The 13,234-nt window shown below is 45.1% G+C and overlaps 1 protein-coding gene across 4 annotated transcripts in view; it reads right to left on the bottom strand.

Moving 5' to 3' along the window:
• Nucleotides 1-13,234, bottom strand: part of PXYLP1 (2-phosphoxylose phosphatase 1) — a 70,486-nt gene that overhangs the window by 36,860 nt on the left and 20,392 nt on the right. Inside the window, exons 1-2 of one of the 4 annotated variants that reach the window (XM_035729157.1) lie at nucleotides 12,527-12,648; nucleotides 4,949-5,188 (exon numbers count right to left, since the gene is read on the bottom strand). The exons of 2 other annotated variants lie outside the window; for them this stretch is intronic. The gene's annotated coding sequence lies outside the window, so the exon portion shown is untranslated. Of the gene's footprint in view, nucleotides 1-4,948; nucleotides 5,189-12,526; nucleotides 12,649-13,234 lie in introns of those variants that run through there. One more of the 4 variants, XM_035729155.1, reaches the window with a different exon arrangement.

Genomic DNA, 13,234 nt, shown 5'->3' with positions numbered 1-13,234 from the left:
GGAATCATGACCTGAGCCGAAGGCAGACGCTTAACCAATCGAGGCCACCCAGGACAGTTTCTGTCCTCCACCCTAGACAGCCTCTACTGCCTGGCCCAGCTCCCAGGGAATGTGTGTGGAAGGCGACAACATTCACCTGTGAACACTGGCCACAGTGTTTTCAAAACATACCCCACTTGGGCAGAATAACAATGCTCGGCTACCCTCGCACCTCCCCTTAGAAGCCTTCTACCTTTGCTCTGCTTCTCCAGGGACCAGGAACTTCTAACTGCTCAAAATCAGTGTTCCCTAGGTTTCCATCCACAGAGCACAATGTGAACCAGCCACCATGTGGGGCCCTTGACACAACCTCTTTCACACTCTGCAGGACAGACACATGCATTTCTAATATGCAGGCAGAAAACCCAAACTCAAGAGTACAGGTTATTACGTCTCAGTGACAAGATACAAAACAAGATCTCTGTGCCTTTACAGTTCATTTTACGTGTTGTGGTGTCCCCAACAGGTGTGCATGCTGACTCTAGCTGCCAGCTGTGGGTCAACACAGAACCAGTTAGCTCTTGGCACGTGCCAGCCAGCTTCTTAGGTACTTGAAGATGGCTGACAGCTCTTCACTAAATAGCCTGAGGGTTTCAGAACCCTCTCTTTGTCTTAGTCATTCCTGATTGAATTTATTCTGCTTTATCAATGACCTTCTTATAAGGTGACCCTTTTAATTTGGGGAGGGTGAGTGGGGTGTGCAGGTGGAGACTGGATCACAGAGGAGTCTGGAGGAGGTTCTAGGGGATATGTCTCCTTTGGGGTATCTCTGAACTCCCGACCATAAATATTCTGGGGTTTCTCTTGACACCTTCCTCACTCTTTTGTCACCATGCCAATTTCTGAGATCACCATCTTTTCCTTTACATGAGCATCTTCCAGCGTTCCTGCCTGGGAGATGGCCTTTGGGGTCTTTGAGAACTCTCCTGGTAGGAGAGCTCTGCAGCCCTTGCTGCTTGAAGAAGCTCTTTCTTGTGGACCACATCAGCAGCGCTGTGGGGAAAGAGAGGAGCAGCCCTACAGAGCCAGACAGACCTAGGCCAGAGCACTCAGCTCAGTGACACAGGCCAAATTCCTTAACCTCTCTGAGACTCAGTTTCCTCATCTGTGAATTGGGGCTAATCACCTCAGGACGTTGTGAAGATTAAAGTCTACATACAGCATATGACAGACATTCAAAAGACAATGGTTGTTACTAGCATGAGGAGGGAATACCCTCCTCATCTTCTCTCAGTTCACTTTGCTGCTTCTTCCCTCCTCCTGGGAGACAGGAAGAGTTTCTTCACCTGTTTGTTGGTTTCTCCAGGTATGTGAGTACTGAAGGTTCACCTCTCCCTCTGTAGCTCCAGCTCAAATGCTGTCTTCAGCCTCTCTCCCTCTGGGCGTGGGAAACAATCTTGCTGGCCCTGGGAAATCACCCACCTCTGACTTCTAAGCCCAGTGGTGTCTTTTGCTCCAGTACCTCAGAAACCAGACCTGCCACTTGATTGCTCTGCGTTTGGGTGTGGGAGGTGAGGATCTTTCTTCCCATGCTGGGCCAGGTCTGGCTCTTCAACTACTTCTTGCCTCCGGCCTCTTGGGGGATTTTCCACCACACTTACTGGCAGGTGAGGCCACCAGAACGACGACTAAGTACTCTGCCTATGGTTTTACCTGACACTGCCTCTTTACATGAGGATGAACCACAAGACTGTTCAGAGTTGCCTTCTAGTGGCATTAGGTGGAAATAACCACTACTTACTGAGTTAGACCTTAGGCTTATAGCATGGTGGATTTGTAGCCTTTCTGTATCCATGGCCTGTGTAGTTTCCTCCCACATGGACTCTAAGCTTGGACAAGGTATTGACTTTGGCCAATGGGGACAACAGTTAACTGAGCTGTAAGCAGAGGCTTTAAAGGTACTTAATGCACTGGGGCCTGTCCTCCTTTGCTGCTTTCGGAACACTGAGACCACCATGGGGAGACACCCGGGCTAGCTGGTGGAGGATGAGAGACCACATGGAGCCAAAGCAAGCAGCCCCCGCTGAAACTCTCTTCAACCAGCCTGCCCAACACCACACATGGGAGCAAGGCCATCCCAGACCATTCCAGCCCAGCCACGCCACCAGCGGATGGGGACCAGGAAGTCAGCCCAGACTTAAAAGAACTGCGCAGCCAACCCACAGATCACAAGCAAGTATAATGGTTGCTGTTTTAAGCCACTAAGTTTCGGGAGCTTGATACAAAACGAAAGCTAACTGATAACAACAAAGAGGAAATGGCTTGCATCTTTACTAGGAATTCCTAAGCCAGGGTCTAGAGCTCCGTACCATCATCTGCAGAAAGCATATGCAAAACTCTACTTTTCTACTTTCCTTAATAAGCTGAGTGCTTTTTCGGAAAGGAGCTATATTTAGTTCCAGATTTAAAATACTGGGGATGTGCTGGGTTAACCAGATGGCGGGGATTGTGTGCCTGCCTGACTGCTTCTAGTTTTTAGGTTACTGACATCTCTACACGTTTGCAGCTTTTCATTTGACACAAGCTCCAGTCTGGGAACACCCACCCTTTTCCCCTTAATACTCCCAGGATTTCAGCACCCTCCCCCTTCTGACCCTCCATTGGCACCACCAAACACCAAATGCCAGGTATGTGGTCACAGTCTCATTATTTCCACTTATGCTAATGTGATCATGGCCCCGGGGGTGAGCACACAGCCTGGAGGGGGTGGCGACCTCAACCCCAGGGAAAACACACACCTTCTTCTGGAGCCTATTTTCCTAGAAAACTTGGAAAGGAAGGTCATGCTTTATTCTTCTTTTTAATGGCTAAATAAACATGGTAGCTAAAATTCACATGGATTTGAAGACATTTGTGTTTGCCAGCTGGAGCTAGGACCCCAATGTGTGTGTGTAAGCACCCAAGTGCTGGTCGCATGGTGGGACCTGGGGTGCATGGGTCAGAGAAAAAACGCCTTTGGCAGAGACACTTCCTCAGTGCGAGAGACGGAGAGGAGCCCTGACATGGTGGCGAACAGGCGGCTCCAGAGACCGGCAGATCTGGGCCAATTCCCTGCTCTGCTGCTTAGTTTGTGTGTGCCCCTCTGACAACTAACTTCATTTCTCTGAGTCCTGGGTGTCCATCTTTAAATGAGAGTGGGAATAAGAGAATGAGAGAGCAGGAAGGCAGGGAGGTGCACAGCAGTGGCAGCGGGCATATGCTGTGTTTGCCCAGCTCTGGAGGAATCATACAGATCCCTGCACCATCATCTAGACACAAAGACTTGCCCCTTCCCCCGAGCTACTGCTTCTTCCCCATGCTGTGGTTCCTCTTCCAAATCCTGGCCACTGGCCACATCTCTACTCGCCAGCCCCAGCTGTCAGGGCAGGCAGCCACGTTTGCAGCCTCATTCCCGACTCCCCCAGCATGACGAGTCTTCCTTTGGCTGACTCATCTGTGGCGTGCCCCGGCACCACCACAGCTTTTCCAGCCTGGAATATCTGTGTCAGTTTCTTTCGGGTTCCATCCTAAGAAGATGAGGATTACCAGCCAAAGGGCTCTGTCTCTGTGGCCTGAGCTCTGGCCCACTCTCATTTTCATCCATAGGGAGGAGGCTCGTGCAGCCACTCAAGAAGTCATGCAATCCATGAGTTCCCTCCAGGCATCTTCCCGCATATTCCTTCCATGCAGGCTCTATGCAAACGCTCCTGGGGTTTACTACAGCTCCGCTGGACACTCCATCACATTTGTTCAAGTAATGCCAAGTGACAGCCAGGCCTCTGGGTCCACAGTTGAAACCCCAGAGCCTGCTCACTCACAGTCCAGAAAATAAAGTGCATGGGAAGAATCACTGCTACAGCAGCAGGGTGAGATGCTGGGATTATGACCTACTTCAGCATGGTCCTCACATCTCCCTGTCCTCTGACATTTCTCAAGTCCCACCACCTTCCAAGGAAAAGACGCTCTAGACTCAATATGGCATCATGACCGAATCCAACTCCTATAAATACCTCTGTAGAAACAACTGTTTTATGTTCCAGGCTGAACATGTAACAGTGACTAGTAGTCATCAGATGTCTACTGGGCACTGCCTTAGTGCCTGTGCTAAACCCACACAGTAAAAATACCTTAAATCCAGAAACAGAATTATTACTCTGAAATCCTGATGAAACAGCAAAAAACAAAACAAACAGAAAACCCAGACAACTTTAATTTTACAGCAGATTTGAATGGTGAAAGGAAATATTTTAGAATATAATTTTGAAAAAAGGACTAGTTGATAGGTACTTCCCTTTATATTATGGTAAGTACTGTTTCTGAATTAAGAGGAAAAAGGAACATGTCAAAGGCATTTTTATAAACTACCATTCTACCCCCAGAAATTTCCAAAGCCCAAGCGCTGGTCTGATTTTTACCTCATAAGAGTGGGAAATGCCACGTCTAATGACTCTGGTCTCAGGGTCCCCTTCAAAGTGTACAGAATTTAGGGTTTTAAACATGACCACAACTGCTTGAAAGAAAAATGTGTATTTAATTATCTCTTATTTGTGTAGTTAAAATACCATTACCAGGAATAGAAAGATGTTATTAAAGAAAATGCTTTAGATGTATTCTATACTTTGATTTTTTGGCCCTTAATCACTTTGGCCTAAGTAAATACACTATTATAATTAAAAAAAAAAACCCAAGGCTCTAGTTGTGAACTAAATATGAACCAAGCAAAGGTAAAAGCTACATCTTTTTTTTTTAATTTTTTATTGTTATGTTAATCACCATATATTACATCATTAGTTTTGGATGTAGTGTTCCACGATTGTTTGTGCATAACACCCAGTTAAAAGCTACATCTTAATAGTCCTCTCTATCCAACGTCACCTCAATGTAGAGTTTAATTGCAAAATCAAAGATGCTTGGCTAAAAATAAACCAACCTTTAAGTCTGAGGAATGAAGGACAGACTTCAGAACCTCCTAGAAACCCCCAGGCCGCAGGGCAGACACCAAGGAAGCTGTGGGTTCCTAGCAGTTATTCACATTCCAGTTACTCAAATTCCAGCTAGTGTGCATGCTCAGTTCCAAAGGTCGAAACCAAGTCACTCATCTGGTCAATCAGTCGATTCAAAACCACCTTATTTCTCAAGATCCAATATGTGTCGGGTATCATCCACAGTGCTGTGGACACAGAACACAGGATTCAGGACACAGTTCCGCCATCTTGAAGCTCACAGATGAAATGTACAAAAGTATATACGGCAGAATGATACGAGATCTTGGAATTGCTTTAAAATATTGGGGGGGGGAAGGTTGAAGAGGAATTAATAAATCAAGAGTGGCAAAATGCTGACAACTCCTGGCAAAACTAACAACTGATTGATGGATTCTTGAGGATGTATTATATGATCCTCTCTGCTTTTGTGTATGTTTGAAATTAAAAGTTAAAAAAAAGAGAAAGGAAGCTCACAGTCTGGTCAGTGGAACAATGAGTAAAAAGACCATTACACCATATGGAACCAGTGCCGTGAGGCAGAAGCGGGAGTGGGAGGAGGAGATCCACCTAGGCCCAGAGAGGGAGGATAGCTTTCCTGCAAGAGGCTCAGCTAGAGCTCAGTCTTGAAGAGCAGACTGGAGCTGGTGCATTTATAATTGCATTTTAGGAAAACAGAAGGAACCAAAGAGACAGCACCAAGTGAGACTGTATTGACTGTTGGGGGGCAATGGGGCGGGGGTTGTGGCACTGTTTGAGTGTCAGGAGCCACAGAAAGGAGGTGGGTTAGTCCAGGCACCCCACACCAGCTGCACATGCAGTGAGGCTGCTGTGCCTGGGGAAAGCTGGCTACCCAGGGCCAGGTGAGCTGCAAGGGTCTCACTCCCCCTGCCCGGGCCAGCCTGCCTGATGACCCCAAGGAGTCCTATCACCAAGGGCACCAGACAGTACATGCACTGATGCCCACTCCCTCCCTAGAGTCCCCTCTTGGCACAAAGCCCCTGACTTCCAGGTCGGAGCAGGGGGAGTGTGATCCCAGGATCCATGCCACCAATCTGTGTCAGCTTAAGGGACAGGCCGACTTCCTGGACTGACCCTCATTTTCTGGGGCCAGGGTCCGGTGTCTTCCCAGCCCCAGCCTCCTTTGGGAATACAGGACCGGAGCAGGACAGAGGCTTCCGTGTTCCTCTCACAGGGGCGACAGCTTAAAGGATGCCTATAGGGTGTGTGGTGGTTCTCCCCTTGAGCGTTCTGCACTTTGCCCCACGGCTGACCCTCCCAGGGCTCCTCTCTCACCAGGGTACTCTCCTCCAACAGAACAGCCGGTCTTCTCCCCTGGAGTAGTGAAAGGTGATGTAACCCATGGCAACGTCAGGCGCAGATGTGACAGGTGGTGACGGGAGCCATCTCCTGGCCCTGAGGTAACGGGGCGGTGGGCTGTTCAACACTGCAGATCAACCCCCAAACTGGCCCTGGATAAAGGGTAGCATCAGGCCCCAGGCTCTTTAGCCCTCCTTGCATGGTTCGCTACGATCTGGCCACACCCCACAAATCCCACCTCATGTCCCAGCCCTTCCCACAACACGGAGTTAAGCGTGTGGGCTCAGGGATCAGTTGGCTAGGGCTGAAGCCTTTCTTAAACCCTTACAGAGCCACAGTTTCCCCACCTATGAAATGGGAACAACCACAGGCTCCACCTCACATGCTGTGTTAGGGATAGTGAAGTTAACAGGTGTAAGGGACCTAGCACAGTACCTGGCTCCTAATTAAGTGCCAGATAGGTTAGCAGTGACTTCTCCTATGATTTTAATACCTACAACCCACGTATGAGGTACTCACCCCGCTTCCCCTTCATCTCTGCCCCCACTCTAGAAATAGAAGGTCTGCAGGACCCTGCCAGAGAAGGTCAGAGTTGGGAGAGGGTTTAAACATCACCTGATTCAAGTCCTTTGGTTGACCAGAAGAGAGGCCAGGACAGGTCAGAACTGGCAAAGGCTCCAGGCTGTTCAGGGAGACTGGCTCTAGTAACTCAAATCCTTGCTTCACAATCTGTGTGGCACCTAGCACGCTCTCCTTGTTATGTGCTGCCTCCCCCTGTATAGGACATATTGTGTGTGGCAGATGTTTCTGTCTCCCAGAGTCTATTTGCTCTTTTTTCTTCCTAAGGGAATCCTCTAGGTTTTAGCTGGATACACGGCCACCCAGCTAGAGATGATATTTTCCTGAGTCCCTTGCAACTAGTTGTTGCCATATGATCAAGTTTGGGCCAATGAGTTGTGATTGGAAGTATTATATGCAATTCTGGGTCAAAAGGAGGCTGTCTGCCCTATCTCATTCTGAACTTCCTTCTTCACCATTTCCCATGCTCTGAAACACTGGCATGGTGGGTAGCCAGCTTTCTTGATGCCTATGGAGACAACATCCTAGTGGATAACAGAGAAGAACCCTGGATGACCTCATGGGGCAGACTACCCATTTCCTTGACCGTCTACCAGCCCAAACTGCTTTGGGAGAGAAGAAACAATCTCACAACCTTTTAAAATCATTGTTATTTCACTTCTGTCAAAACAGTCAAACCAATATCCTAACTAGAACCTGCCACTAGCACTAAATGACACTAGTCCTCTTCATGGGGGCTCCCTCTGTAGGCAGTGATGAATAAACACACAGTCATGACAAATTGCATTCGGCAGAAAAATCTCATCACACATTTTAAATGTCACTCTTAGATATGATATACATGAGTCACGGTTGTAATAACCTTTGTTCTTTTTGAGTTTTATTTTTTTATTTTATCTTAAATTATTTATTCATCTACGAAGATGGCTTGGATGCAGGTAGCAGGAAAGCCTCACTAACGCAAAGGGACTCATCCATATTCTCCACATTATGAGTCATAGTGTGAGGAACAGCGGCTCCAAGGCTAGTTAATTCAGCACCCCAAAAGCATCATCAGGAAGCCAGGATCTTTCCATCTCTGGTCTCTCTGCCATCCTGTCTTTGTCCTCTCCCTACGATGACCTCCCCCCCAGGGTTTAAAGATGGTGGTCATACTGGTGGGCATCACGGTCACACTGGGCAATCTATAGAGGGAGAAGGGACAATCCCGCACATTTCTCCTGGAAGCAAGGAAGGCTTTCCCAGAAACCCTCCAGCAGGCTTCCCCTAATGTCCAACTGCCAGAACAGTGTCATGAGCCCACGCGCAAACTCATCACTGGCACGGGGAATGGACCACAGCGATTGAGTGAAACCAACTGGGCTTCACCTCCTTCCTGGCAGAGGCCCATGGAGGAAGGGAGAGGGTGGAGGCCTGCACAGAATCAAGAGTTCTGTTAGGAACAAGGGAGCAAGGGGATGTCTGCAATAACCCACAACTGGAGAAGATTTGACAACACACACAATTATTCTAAAAAATAATGACAGTACCAGCACTTGTCAGATCTAGCAATCAATGCACATACAGTCCTAATTATATGTTTAAGGAACATCAGCGCTGGTTTGCTCAGGTATAATTCCGCAGTGACAAACGGGAGGGCAGCATCCCTCTCGTAGCATGTCCTACCAACAAGACCGTTTATTCTATATTTTACATGTGTTTAAATATGCAACATGAATTATTTACCTACCATTTCTTTCCAGAAAGGATTTGAGGCAGATAATCTACAGATTTAGTATTTTTAATCCCTGAAATACTAAAAGGTTTCCCCCCCCCCCCATTTCTGAACTATACCTTCCTGCCCCTCTCTCCTTTGAGGCTTTTCCCCCCAGCTCTACAAAGGATAAACCTGTCAAGGTGTCTGATCACTTCTCAGGGCCAGAACAGATTGAAATAACTAATTCGTCAAGCCAGGATTTCCAATCTTATGTACTCCTCAGTGATCTCTTTCGGATCCTGTGGGAGAAGCCTGTGTTGCATTCAACATCACTGCTTTGCTCCTTCTTAAAGTTGCACCAGCAGCAACATCTGAAATTGGCATATTCTGACTTTAGAATGTCAAGAGTAACTATAAGTACCTCAACAAAAAATGGGAGAACATGCAGTTGGCATGATTTACTCACCACAAAGCCCCTTAAAAAATAGAGCTGATTCTTTTTTATTTTCCAAGCAAACTGTGTCAACCAGAAGTTTGTTATGATGTCAACGAAAGCACAAAACATTCAATAGGCAGGGTTGTAAAATGAGAAATACAAATGTACAACGAAGGTTTGCATGGTAAAAGCCACATTTTACAGGCAAAAAATAAAAAGAGCTTCAGAGGGCCTGAGAATCCCAGCGGTGCCATGTGGATCAGGCCCGTCTGTAAGTGCAGCTTGCCACAGCCCCTTTCTGAAAGCTGTGTTTTCCAGGTTAACAATACTACACAGAAATGGGATTTTGTTCTAGATGGACGCATGAATGGGGACACTGATGCATGCTACAGATCAAGGTGTTTTGACCAATGAGGGCTTTTTCAGGCTTGAAGCACACTTACCTACAGAGCTTTGACTAAACCCGGTGCTCAATGCCAGCTCATTCCATGACTCGATCATGATGAGGTACGGAGTACCAGATCCCCTGTGGACCATCACTACCTGTGCCCAGGGCAGGAACTCCATGCCCTTAAAATATGTTTTAGAAAACTTCTGCATGGTTCAGTGGGAAGTTGGCAGCCTCAGTGTCAGTACAGAATGAGTCCTCCTGCTCAAGGAGGTGGTCAAGGGTGGGTAGTCACCTGCTGGCAATGCTGTGGGGGACTGACACGTGGGTGACCTCTAGGAGCCCTCCATGTACCTGAGATCCAAGGATTCTCTGGTTCAGATCCCAAAATAAGCTCTCAAAACTTTTTGGGGGGAGTAGGGGGGCGCCTTTGCACTTACAAACTCTACAAAAACAGAGCCAAGGGCACTGTCACACAGAAATCACCGACATTTAGCTTGGGAAGGAATCTGAATGGCTACCTAGTCCAAACTCCCCTCCAGTAAAGTAGGGACTAGCACTGTTATAAGCTCCAAAACTTTGATTTGGCTTGGATTAAAGCTGTAATTAAACATAAGCCTCAAAGTCAATGGTACTCATCATACACAATGGTGAAAAGCTGAGAGCTTTTCCTCTTAGATCAGGAACAAGACAAGGATGCCCACTCTCACTTTTACTCAACATAGTACTAGAAACCCTACCCAGAGCAATTAAGTAAGATAATGAAATAAAAGACATCCAAATCAGAATGCAAGAAGTAACACTGTCTCTATTTGCCTCTGTATGCAGGGATGGAGATATATATATATATATATATATATAAACAACCTAACCACCAAAAAACTGTCAGAGCTAATAAATGAATTCAGTAAAGCTGCAGGATACAAAATCAGTGTACAAAAATCAGTTGCACTTCTATACACTAACAACAAATTCTCAGAAGGAGAAATTAAGAAAATAATCCCACTTACAATCACATCGAAAAGAATAAAATATCCAAAATACATAAAGAACTCATACAACTTGATAGCAAAAAAAACCCCCAAACCCCCCCCAATTTGATTAAAAAAATGTGCAGAGGAACTGCATAAACATTTTTCCAATGAAGATGTACAAATGGCCAACAGGTACATAAAGAGATGCTCAACATTCCTGATCTACAGAGAAATACAAAATACAATTCCAAACCACAATGAGATATCACTTCACATCTATCAGAATGGCTATTATCAAAACAATGGCTATATTACAAGAGATAGTAAGTGTTGGGGGGAACATGGAAAAAAGGAACCCTTGCGCACTGCTGGTGGGAATGCAAACTGGTGCAGCCACTGTGGAGAACTGTACGGAGGTCCCTCAAAAAATGAAAAATAGAGCTACCCTATGATCCCACAATCCCACTTCTGGGTATACATCTGAAGGAAACAAAGTCAATATTTTGAAGAGATATCTGTACCCCACATTTATAATAGCTAAGGCATGGAAACAACTTAAGTGTCCATTGACAGATAAACAGATAAAGAAAATGTGGAATATATATATATATATATATATATAATGGCATATTATTCAGTTATTAAAAAAAGAAGGAAATCCTATCATTTGCAACAACATGGATGGACCTTGAAGGCATTACGCTAAATGAAATGTCCATTACGCTAAGTGAAATAAGTTAGACAGTGAAAAACAAACAATGTATGGCCTCACTTATATGTGGCATCTAAAAAAGCCAAATTCCTAGAAACAGAGAAGAGTTTGGTGGCTGTCAGAGGCAGCAGTGGAGGTTAGGGGAAATGGGTGAAGGTGGTCAAAAGGTACGAACTTCTGGTTATAAGATAAGTAAGTACTGGGGATGTAATGAATAGTACAGTGGCTACAGTTAACAATATTCTATTGCATACTTGAAAGTTGCTGAAAGAGTAAATCTTGAGGGGTGCCTGGGTGGCTCAGTCAGTTAGGTGTCTGCCTTTAGCTCAGGTCATGAACCCAGTGTCCTGGGATCAAGCCCCGCAATTGGGCTCCCTGTTCAGGGGGAGTCTGCTTCTCCTTCTCCCTCTGCTGCTCCCCCTGCTTGTGCGCTCTCTCTCTCTGTGTGTCAAATAAATAAATAAAATCTTAAAAAAATATATAAATCTTGGAAGTTTTCATCACAAGAAAAAATATTGTGTGTGAGGAGATGGATGTTAACCAAACTTGTGGTGATCATTTCACAATACATACACATATACACATAGCAAATCTTTATGTTATACACCTTAATACAATGTTATATGTCAATTATATCTCAATAAAACTGGAAAGGAAAGAAAATAGGATATAACTTGATGTTGAGTAAACAGAAACGTACAGTGTTAATAAAATAATCCAAAGGAAAAAAGCACACTTGGGAGTAGCATATTATAGAAGGCAGAGCTTCCACTAGCCTGGATCCCCAAATCTCTGTATGGAGCTCATGAACCCCCATCCTTGATACCATTGTCTTGGAACCAAACTGGACTGCTTTTATATGGAAAAATAATCTACTATGTTAAGCCACTGAAATTTAGGAATTTGTTATAGCAGCTTAACACAAATCCTTACACTTGTCTGTATATATAGGCTTTTGATAAAGATTAAACAAAATAAGGGGCGCCTGGGTGGCTGTCGTTAAGCGTCTGCCTTCGGCTCAGGTCATGATCCCAGGGCCCTGCATCAGGCTCCCTGCTCGGGAGGAAGCCTGCTTCTCCCTCTCCCACTCCCCCTGCTTGTGTTCCCTCTCTTGCTGTGTCTCTCTCGTCAAATAAATAAATAAATAAAATCTTAAAAAAAAAAGATTAAACAAGATAATATATATAAAACACCTGAGTCATGGTTAATTTCTTTTCATCTTTGGTCCGCTACCCACCTGAAAATATACCAATTCACCAATAAAATCAATTTTTTTGCTTTGGAGCAAGGGAGTTTTCTAGGAATATTCAAATGCACAGATTGGGGCAAGCCCCATAAACTTATTATCAGGCAACATTTTCAGGAGAGTTTTGGTCATTTACATCTTTAAAATACTCTGTCATCTGGAATATGGTACTTACCTTGAAACCTAACTTGAAGCTGAGGGAGGTAGAGGCCTTGAAACAAAGATGTCACTTGGTAGATGGTAGGGCCTTTTAAGTCTTCCAGAGGGGGCCATGCCTACCTGTAAATCACTAGCTATCATAAAAAAAAAAAAAAAAAAAAAAAAAAAAGTCAACGGTACTTAATTAATGAGAAACTGGGAAGCAGCTGTTCACACAAGTGCTTCTGAGGATGCCAAGCACCGGGGTGGTCATGATCTTTGTTTACACATCAGTTTCACAAACTTAAGCTAAATGAAAAAATACTTATTCTGTATTATCATCATAAAATTGAGTTTCTAAATTGAGTTTCTCAGTATGTCTACTAAAAGAGCAAAGAGCTATCCTGTAATATTTAGTCATCTTCCAAGGTTTCCTGGTTATTAATTGGGCACTATTCATTGTTAACTGTTGCACTATTAGTTGGGTGTTACAGGACAGCATGATGGTAGGAATGTTTGCTGCAGTCCATGTTCAGCTAACAGTGTTGTGAGCCCTGTCAGCTACGGAAGATTGCTCTGCCCACCAACTCTGTCAGAACTAACCACAGACTGCCGAATCACTGACATTATTATAACGTGTTTAATCAGGATGGAGATCTATGCTTCCTTTTCTGAAATTAGGAAATTTCAGAAAAGTCGTCTTCTGTAAGCAAAAGAAATCATTCTAACAGGTTAATTTAAAAAC

The sequence above is a fragment of the Zalophus californianus genome, chromosome 1, assembly GCF_009762305.2.
Source record: "Zalophus californianus isolate mZalCal1 chromosome 1, mZalCal1.pri.v2, whole genome shotgun sequence".
NCBI lineage: Eukaryota > Metazoa > Chordata > Mammalia > Carnivora > Otariidae > Zalophus > Zalophus californianus.
This window is presented reverse-complemented; position numbering and strand designations above follow the sequence as displayed.